Source organism: Pan paniscus, chromosome X (assembly GCF_029289425.2).
Source record: "Pan paniscus chromosome X, NHGRI_mPanPan1-v2.0_pri, whole genome shotgun sequence".
Lineage (NCBI taxonomy): Eukaryota > Metazoa > Chordata > Mammalia > Primates > Hominidae > Pan > Pan paniscus.
In genome coordinates this window covers 65,591,367-65,599,080 of record NC_073272.2, presented here as the reverse complement: position 1 = coordinate 65,599,080, position 7,714 = coordinate 65,591,367, and the positions used below count along the sequence as shown (strand labels likewise).

The following is a 7,714-nucleotide window of genomic DNA, read 5'->3' as shown; positions in this document are numbered from 1 at the left end:
GGGAACAAAACATAATTAAGGAAACATTTCCCCTGTACTTGCACTCCCACGTATTATCATTGGTTCTCATATACCACAGATGCACTCTTTGACAATATATTTGGTATTTGTTCTTTTGCGATCTTCTAAAAATGAAAGCCAGGCATTGGTAGTGTAAAAACCCCCCGTCCCCATCTTATATCTGAAATTAACTCTGTAGGTAGGGTGAAACCTCCTGTTTGGCACAAAACTATAGGGAGAAAAAAAAAAGTCTTCATTTCCTGAAACTAGGAGGTTGTGGGTGCTTCAGCAGAAATACTACTAAATTGGAGCCACAAAGTCACTATTGTCAGCAAATCTCTACCCATGAAAACCTTGAGTAGCGTGTGGAGGAAGGGAGTCTGCCTGAATTTCACCTTCATCAGCAGTGCTTACATTTGTCTGTTTACATGCTTTATCATTTTATATTTGTGTTATTCCCTGCCACTGACCCTCATTTATTGCCCAACCCCAGTGAGAAAAGCTTCCTGAGAAACACACCCAAAACTCTTTCCCTCTCCCAACATGGTGGCCTCAGCAAAAAAGAAGAAGAAGGAGAAGACTCTCCCTAACATACTTTCTGGCTGAGGATGGGAGGATTGGTGGAGGAAGAACTTATGTTTCCAAACCAGTACCCTGGGCTGATGAAACAGATGACCTGGAAGGAAATGTTTCAACAACTTGGCACAGTAATGATGATGATGTGTATAGGGTGCCTCCAATTGACCGTTCCATCCTTCCCACTGCTCCACGGGCTGCTCGGGAACCCAATATCGACCATCTTCCCAAATCACCACCCTACACTGCTTTTCTAGGGAACCTATCCTATGATATGACAGAAGAGTCAATTAAGGAACTCTTTCGAGGATTAAATATCAGTGCAGTGCGTTTGTCACGTAAACCCAGCAATCCAGAGAGGTTGAAAGGTTTTGATTATGCTGAAATTGAGGACCTAGATTCCCTGCTCAGTTCCATGAGTCTCAATGAAGAGTCTCTAGGTAACAGGAAAATTCAAGTGGACGTTGCTGATCAAGCACAGGGGAAAGACAGGGAGGATCGTTCTTTTGGCCATGATAGAAATCGGGATTCTGACAAAACAGATACAGACTGGAGGGCTCGTCCTGCCACAGACAGCTTTGATGACTAAGAAGTGATGATAGCTTTGGAGACAAGTATCGAGATAGTTATGATTCAGACCGGTATCACAATGGGTATCAGGATGGGTATTGGGATGGCCCACACTGGGATATGGATTGATGTGGCAGCCGGGATCGCTATGATGACCAAGGCAGCAGAGACTATGATAGACGCTATGATTCCCGGATAGGCAGTGGCAGAAGGGCATTTGGCAGTGGGTGCCACAGGGATGATGACTATAGAGGAGGCGGGACTGGCTATGAAGACCAATAAGACAGACAGGATGATCGGTCATGGAGCTCCAGAGATGATTACTCTCGGGATGATTATATGGGTGATGATAGAGGTCCCTCCCAAAGACCCAAACTGAATCTAAAGCCTCGGAGTGCTCCTAAGGAAGATGATTTCTCTGCTAGTACCTCCCAGTCCAGTAGAGGTGCTTCTATCTTTGGAGGGGCAAAGCCCGTTGACACAGCTGCTAGAGAAAGAGAAGTAGAAGAACAGCTACAGAAGGAACACGAGAAGTTGCAGCATCAGCTGGATGAGCCAAAACTAGAACGACGGCCTCGGGAGAGACACCCAAGCTGACAAAGTGAAGAAACTCAGGAACGGGAACAGTTGAGGCCAGGAAGTGAGTCATTGCAGACTGGGACCTCCGCCACATCCGGCAGAAATGCACGAAGGAGAGTGAGTGAGAAGTCACTAGAAAATGAAACACTCAATAAGGAGGAAGACTGTCACTCTCCAACTTCTAAACCTCCCAAACCTGATCAGTCCCTAAAGGTAATGCCAGCCCCTCCACCAAAGGAGAATGGTTGGGTGAAGTGAAGTTCTAACCCTCCTGCTCAATCTCAGAGCTCAGACACAGAGCAGCAATCCCCTACAATTGGTGGGGTAAAGTAGCTCCAGCTCAACCATCTGAGTAAGGACTAGCAAGGAAAGACGAAAATGAAGTAGATGGGATGAATATCCCAAAAGGCCAAACTGGGAACTCTAGCCATGGTCCAGGAGAGGGAGGGAACAAAGACCACTGGAAGGAGTCAGATAGGAAAGATGACAAAAAGGATAAAGACTCCAGATCTGCACCTCAGCCAAAGAAACCTGAGGAAAATCCAGCTTCCAAGTTCAGTTCTGCAAGGAAGTATGCTGCTCTCTCCATTGATGGTGAAGATGAAAATGAGGGAGAAGATTAAGCCGAAGAGACCTCAACATCCTGTGCTTTCTCCTAGTTTCTCTCCACCCTGGAACATTCGAGAGCAAATCAAACCTCTATCCAGACAAGACAAAATAAAACTCACCATCTCCTGGAGACCTTTCTTACCTAATTTTTTTTTAAAAGGAAATTCTTATTCATGCTGCTGCAGCCTTTAAAGTACTGAAGTAACTGGAGAATCACCAATATAGCCAGAGAGAAAGAGACTAGAGATTTTTAGTGGAAAAGTTGTGGTGCATTATGTCACCATGCAGTTGCCAGTGTGATTAGTGCCTAGGGGCCTCAATTTAGCAGAAATGGTAAAGACAGTGATATAACATTTGGAATCTGATTGGGCAGTAGAGGAGGGAGGTATAAGGGAAAGTGTGAGATTTCTACTGTTTCGTTTTTATCCTATTGTGGCATATATGAATTCTCAAACATTATCTGAATAAATTTTCCACTCTTGGAAAGGTAATTTTAGCCTCAAGTTGTTTTAGTCTCCAGCAGGCTGCCAGCAGCTCCTCCTATTTAATCCTGACTTTGGAGGCCAGCCTAGGGGGAATTCCCTCATTTTTTTTTTGTTTTTACCACCCAGGAGTTGGGAGTGAGTCTATAGGCCATAACGAATAGGACTGCATTCGACCAAAATAAATGGGAAAATTGTGGTTTGAAAAGAAGCTTTTGGGAGGTGATGAGTCATTTTGCACCAGGTAATAGGGGAAAATTTTGTGACCTCCAGCAAACACATGAATGGTTATTTCCTGGAGCCAGAAGCACTTGGGAGTCATAGTAATTCCCAATGTTTTGTGTGTCCTGGTTTTCCCTTTCTAAACACTCTGCTTTTTGAAAGTTCAAATATATCTACGTTCTGTTGAAACCTAGAAACTTTAAAAATTTAGACTCTTGTCATCATCTTAAGTTCTTCATGCGACTCTTAACCTCCCAAAAAGCAGTCTCTAAGTCACAGAGATGATCTCTTGGGCATTCTCTCTCTCAGCCATGGAGAGCTGTGAAAGGAAGAATCTCTGCTTTTCTCAAGCAAATCAGTTTCTTGCCTTTTGGTTCTCACACCCTGCCTGCTCCTGATGCTTTGACCCCTTTTATAGATCAGAGTTCTCTAGAATAATGGATGGTCTTGGGTGGTGAATAAAGGTGGATAAATAGGGACAGGGACAGTTAAATTGGGAGCCTTTCTTACAACCTTGATGGGGTTTTTTCCCCCAAGTTTTCTTCTCCACTTAAATGCCACACCAATGCTTGTTGGATTTATGAGGTGGTCAGACTAATGTGTTGTTCTTTCTTTTTCTTTTTCTTTTTAAGCTTCCCTTGAGAGAATAAATGGTAATGGAGAGAACTATTTAACAAGTTCCTGGTTTCTCTTGCAACACAGTAGCTAAACTTGCCTGCTTTTATGTGAATTTTTGTAGGGATCAGCTTGGTAGACAGTATCACCAGAGAAATGACATCTTGATCTTTGTTTACAAGCCCTTCTCCCATCAGTCCTAGATTAGGCCCTCTTCAGCCATGCAGGGGTGTTGGTTTATGCATGCTTCAGCAGTGGGCATAATGAATATAATTTAGCCAGTGCACAAAGGTGTCTACCAAGTGAATTTAAATAATTGGTGTGGATTGGCTAGTAGCTAAGAAGTGGGCTTTTAAAGATATACTGAAGATTGGAAGGTTTTTAAAAGAAAAAAAACATTGATTTTAGGTAATGAAAAGCTAGAATTTGCCATCTTCATGTCTACTCTCCTTCCAAATAGTTGTATCCAAAACTTTTTCCCTCTCCTCTACCTTGCCTCCCTGTTAAAAAAGAAATGGGGATTAATTAATGGCCTGCTCCTGAATACATGCAAAATTTGTAGAAAAATATCTTCTATGAAAATAATTTGTAATCTGTAGACTTATTACCTGGGAGATGCCTTGAGATGTAAAATCCCATCTTTTGTGTTGTGGGTTTTTTGTTTTCTCCAAATAAATATGATCTTTCAAGTTCAAAAGAGAGAGAGAGAGAAACAAACAAACAAACAAACAAACACACCCAAAAGGGGGCCATGTGAGCTTCCTTAGCCTAATGTCAAACTTAAGTGTGGACCAGCCCCTCGAACCTGTGCCAAAATGTACTACTTTAAGCAGCAAAATAATCGTCACTCTTCAGGGCACTGAGTTGCTTCAGAAGGCAACTAGTTTGGGATGATTATTAGTTGGCCATCAAAGCTGAGTTCAAGTTCTACTAGACTGAGAAAGCTACAGGGAAGACCAAAGGCTCCTGACCTATTAGAATTTACTGGCATTTTGAGCTCTTTAAATCAGGTTAAATAATAGTTGATAATAATACCATAAATGGTCCTCACAGCACCTCCTTTTAATAATGAATGGCACTATAAAATGAAGTCAAGATCTATATCATGGGGTAAGGTAAAAATATGCAAATTTTTTACACTCTGACAATTGATGTAGGTCCCACTCCCCAAGTCTTGTGGCTCTCATCTACTGATGAGATTCAGACTGAGTGCTGTTCACTAGGAGGAATACAGTCATTTCAAAGCCTAGGTTGCATATATATAGAATCTCATAGATAGAAGGACCCTAGAGGTCATTTGGACTAGCCAGTTACGTTGTTGCAATATCTCACATTTCATTTCTGATTAGGGACAGTGAAGTGATTTATCATCTTTACCTGGCACCACATAGGCAAAAAGGCATCTTGTGGGCTGAAAGTTTTCCCAGGTTGAAGAGTGCTTCCTATTCAGGATTCCTAGGGAACAGAGTAATCTGGTTTTGCCTTTATCCTTCTTTTCTGGACCTCTTCAATTTGAAAACTCTGGTATTTTACTCGACTGTGGTCCACTCTGGCTAAACTATAACAAGTTAATTACATACTGAAATCTTCTGAATAGCAGTAAGCTTTATAGTCTGGAAGTGAAATATCTATAACTGGAAAATACTATATGGTTTGTGTTTTCTTGGTCAAGGACCTGCCATAATCTAAGAAATGTATTGTCTGTGGTATTTTTTCAAAGATTGTCTCCTGGCTGCTAGATTACCATTTTTTCAATTCACCTTCATCCTGCTGGCAGCAGTGCTTGTTGATTTCCCACCCCTTTGCTTTTCATTTACAGGATGAGATGCACAGGCTCTGTATTGGAAGCTAATCTGGCAGAGCTAGTCATTGCTGTCTAGGAAGAAAGTGAATTATGACTCTTACCATGTCAGTGAGGTAAGCTTATTTTTGAGACTTTACTGTACTTGTGTGTATTACTCCAAAAGAAGAATGGTATATGACCACTGACACTGAGGATATTATTCATCCTGGAATTCAAGAATACTTGAATTCTTACCTCAGCTTTTCTACTGATTTCGTGTATATGGTGTCTCTGTCTTGGCTTTCTGAACTAAAATGGAAGAAGTTATTATATCCCTCTTTCCCATAGTAATATCACAATTTATTTGTTATGTGGAGTTTTCCTTTGCTCCACTTAAAATTTGCCAAAATGAAATGAGCCATTGTGTAGAATTGTAATGCTTTTGTTAATAGTTCTTCATGTATCCAAAGTTCCTCTTCTTGTTGTATTATCCCTCAATATTGTGTACAAAGCCTTTTCTCCCTACGTAACCTAAGGCTTAGAATTTAAGTTGTGGTATTTAGAGGATTTTGTTTATAATTCTTTCTCTTTTTTTTCTTTTTAGCCAGTCAGTTCTGAACTTCCAAGTTTGATGACAAAGGAAGCTGAAACTTTACTCAATATGAATGTCATGACAGAAATAGATGTGTAAGATCCATTTTTCTACTTTTCTTTATTGCTTTTTTATATATCACCTAGTTGTAAGGCCCTGTATTGTACCTGTACAATGAAGATTGAGGTAATAGCAGGTTATTCGTCGGATAACTTTTCAGTTAAGTGAATGAAGTCAGATGACTTATGGTATGCCATCCATATCTTCTTATTGCTTTACTCATGCTTTTTCTCCTCTGCCTTAATATTGACCAATTAAAGTCTAGTCTCAATTAGTAAAAATTTTTTTCAATATTTAATTGTTTTGCTATGCATACAAGATATGTCAGAGACCTGTTTAGTGAAGTAGAAATTCTTTGTTCACACATTTGCAAATGGCTACTGATGAAGTAGTTAACATATTCTTCTCTTAAGTAAACTGTTGTTTTTTTGGCAGTTGCTTTCTTTATAAACTATACAAAGATGAATCTTATTCTATCTCTGACTATAAGATCACAAACTGGAATATATGTCTGATTCACTGGGCTTTTACTTTAGTTACTGTGTTGAATAAGAGAACTTTCTTAAAACATGTGGCCAAGGAGACTGTAGAGAGTACTTAAGGAAATATTTTAAGGGACTTGTCAGTCAAAAAAAATATGAATGGATTAATCATTAGCATTACCACATTATTCATCTGCTTGATTTTCTCTAATATTACTTTATATCCTAGGGTATCTTTATATACCATAATTTTTACCATCTTTTCATACCATAATTTTATGGCTATGGGTTACATTTAAATGAAAATATTTGATAAATGGAGAATCTTTACATTTTAGACTGTGACATGGATAAGTGTCTAAACATTAAATGTACTACTGTCTAAATATTGGATAGGTAACCAAATTTTAGCCATATGAAGAAATCATGCATTCTGACTGGACTGAGTCAGATAGTAAATAGCCATAATTATGACTGGGAATTGTAAGAGTATCAAAAAGAATAGGGCATCTGCTTTGTAAAATTGTCTTTATTAAGCTCTTCCTCCACCTCCTGAAATAGAAAGGCACTCTAATTCCTAGCAGATAATTGTCTTTAATACTGTTCTTACAAATCTCTTTCTTAGCTTAGTGAGGTATTATTATTGGTGTTGCTATTTTAAGACAAAGAATAAAACCCTTCTACTTCCCCACAACTGTTTTCTCCGGTTATGAAAGATCTCCAGATGGAATCTTTTTTTTTTTTTTGTCATTGACCAATAAGTAATGGGAATAGACCCTGATAGGCATTGATTCTTGTTAAATTGTTTAGCCAAGATGACTTGAAAGAAGTGTTCTTTTCTTTCTGCCAGACAGACTAGGCATGTTTGATGAGTCACATCATTCAGATTCAAACACTTGTGTTTAAATCCAATATTTACTACATTTGCTTCAGTCTTGGAAGAAAATATTGGTCAATATTAGTTCAAGCTAAATGACAACTGGATCCATATTGTAAAGTTGGCTCTCGCTGTACTATTAATTGATTTTCTGCCTCTTGTCTAAAGATCAGTTAGCAAAGACAGCTACAGCCTGTACAAAATTTTAAAAAGTATAAACATTCTTTTCTCAATTTTGTTAATCTTTCAAGATATACTTTTTTTTTT

The 7,714-nt window shown here is 39.2% G+C and overlaps 1 pseudogene; it reads left to right on the top strand.

Annotated features, from left to right (window-relative positions):
- The first annotated feature begins 543 nt into the window (after nucleotides 1–543).
- Nucleotides 544–2,454, top strand: LOC100991490 (eukaryotic translation initiation factor 4B-like; annotated as a pseudogene).
- The last annotated feature ends 5,260 nt before the right edge of the window (nucleotides 2,455–7,714 follow it).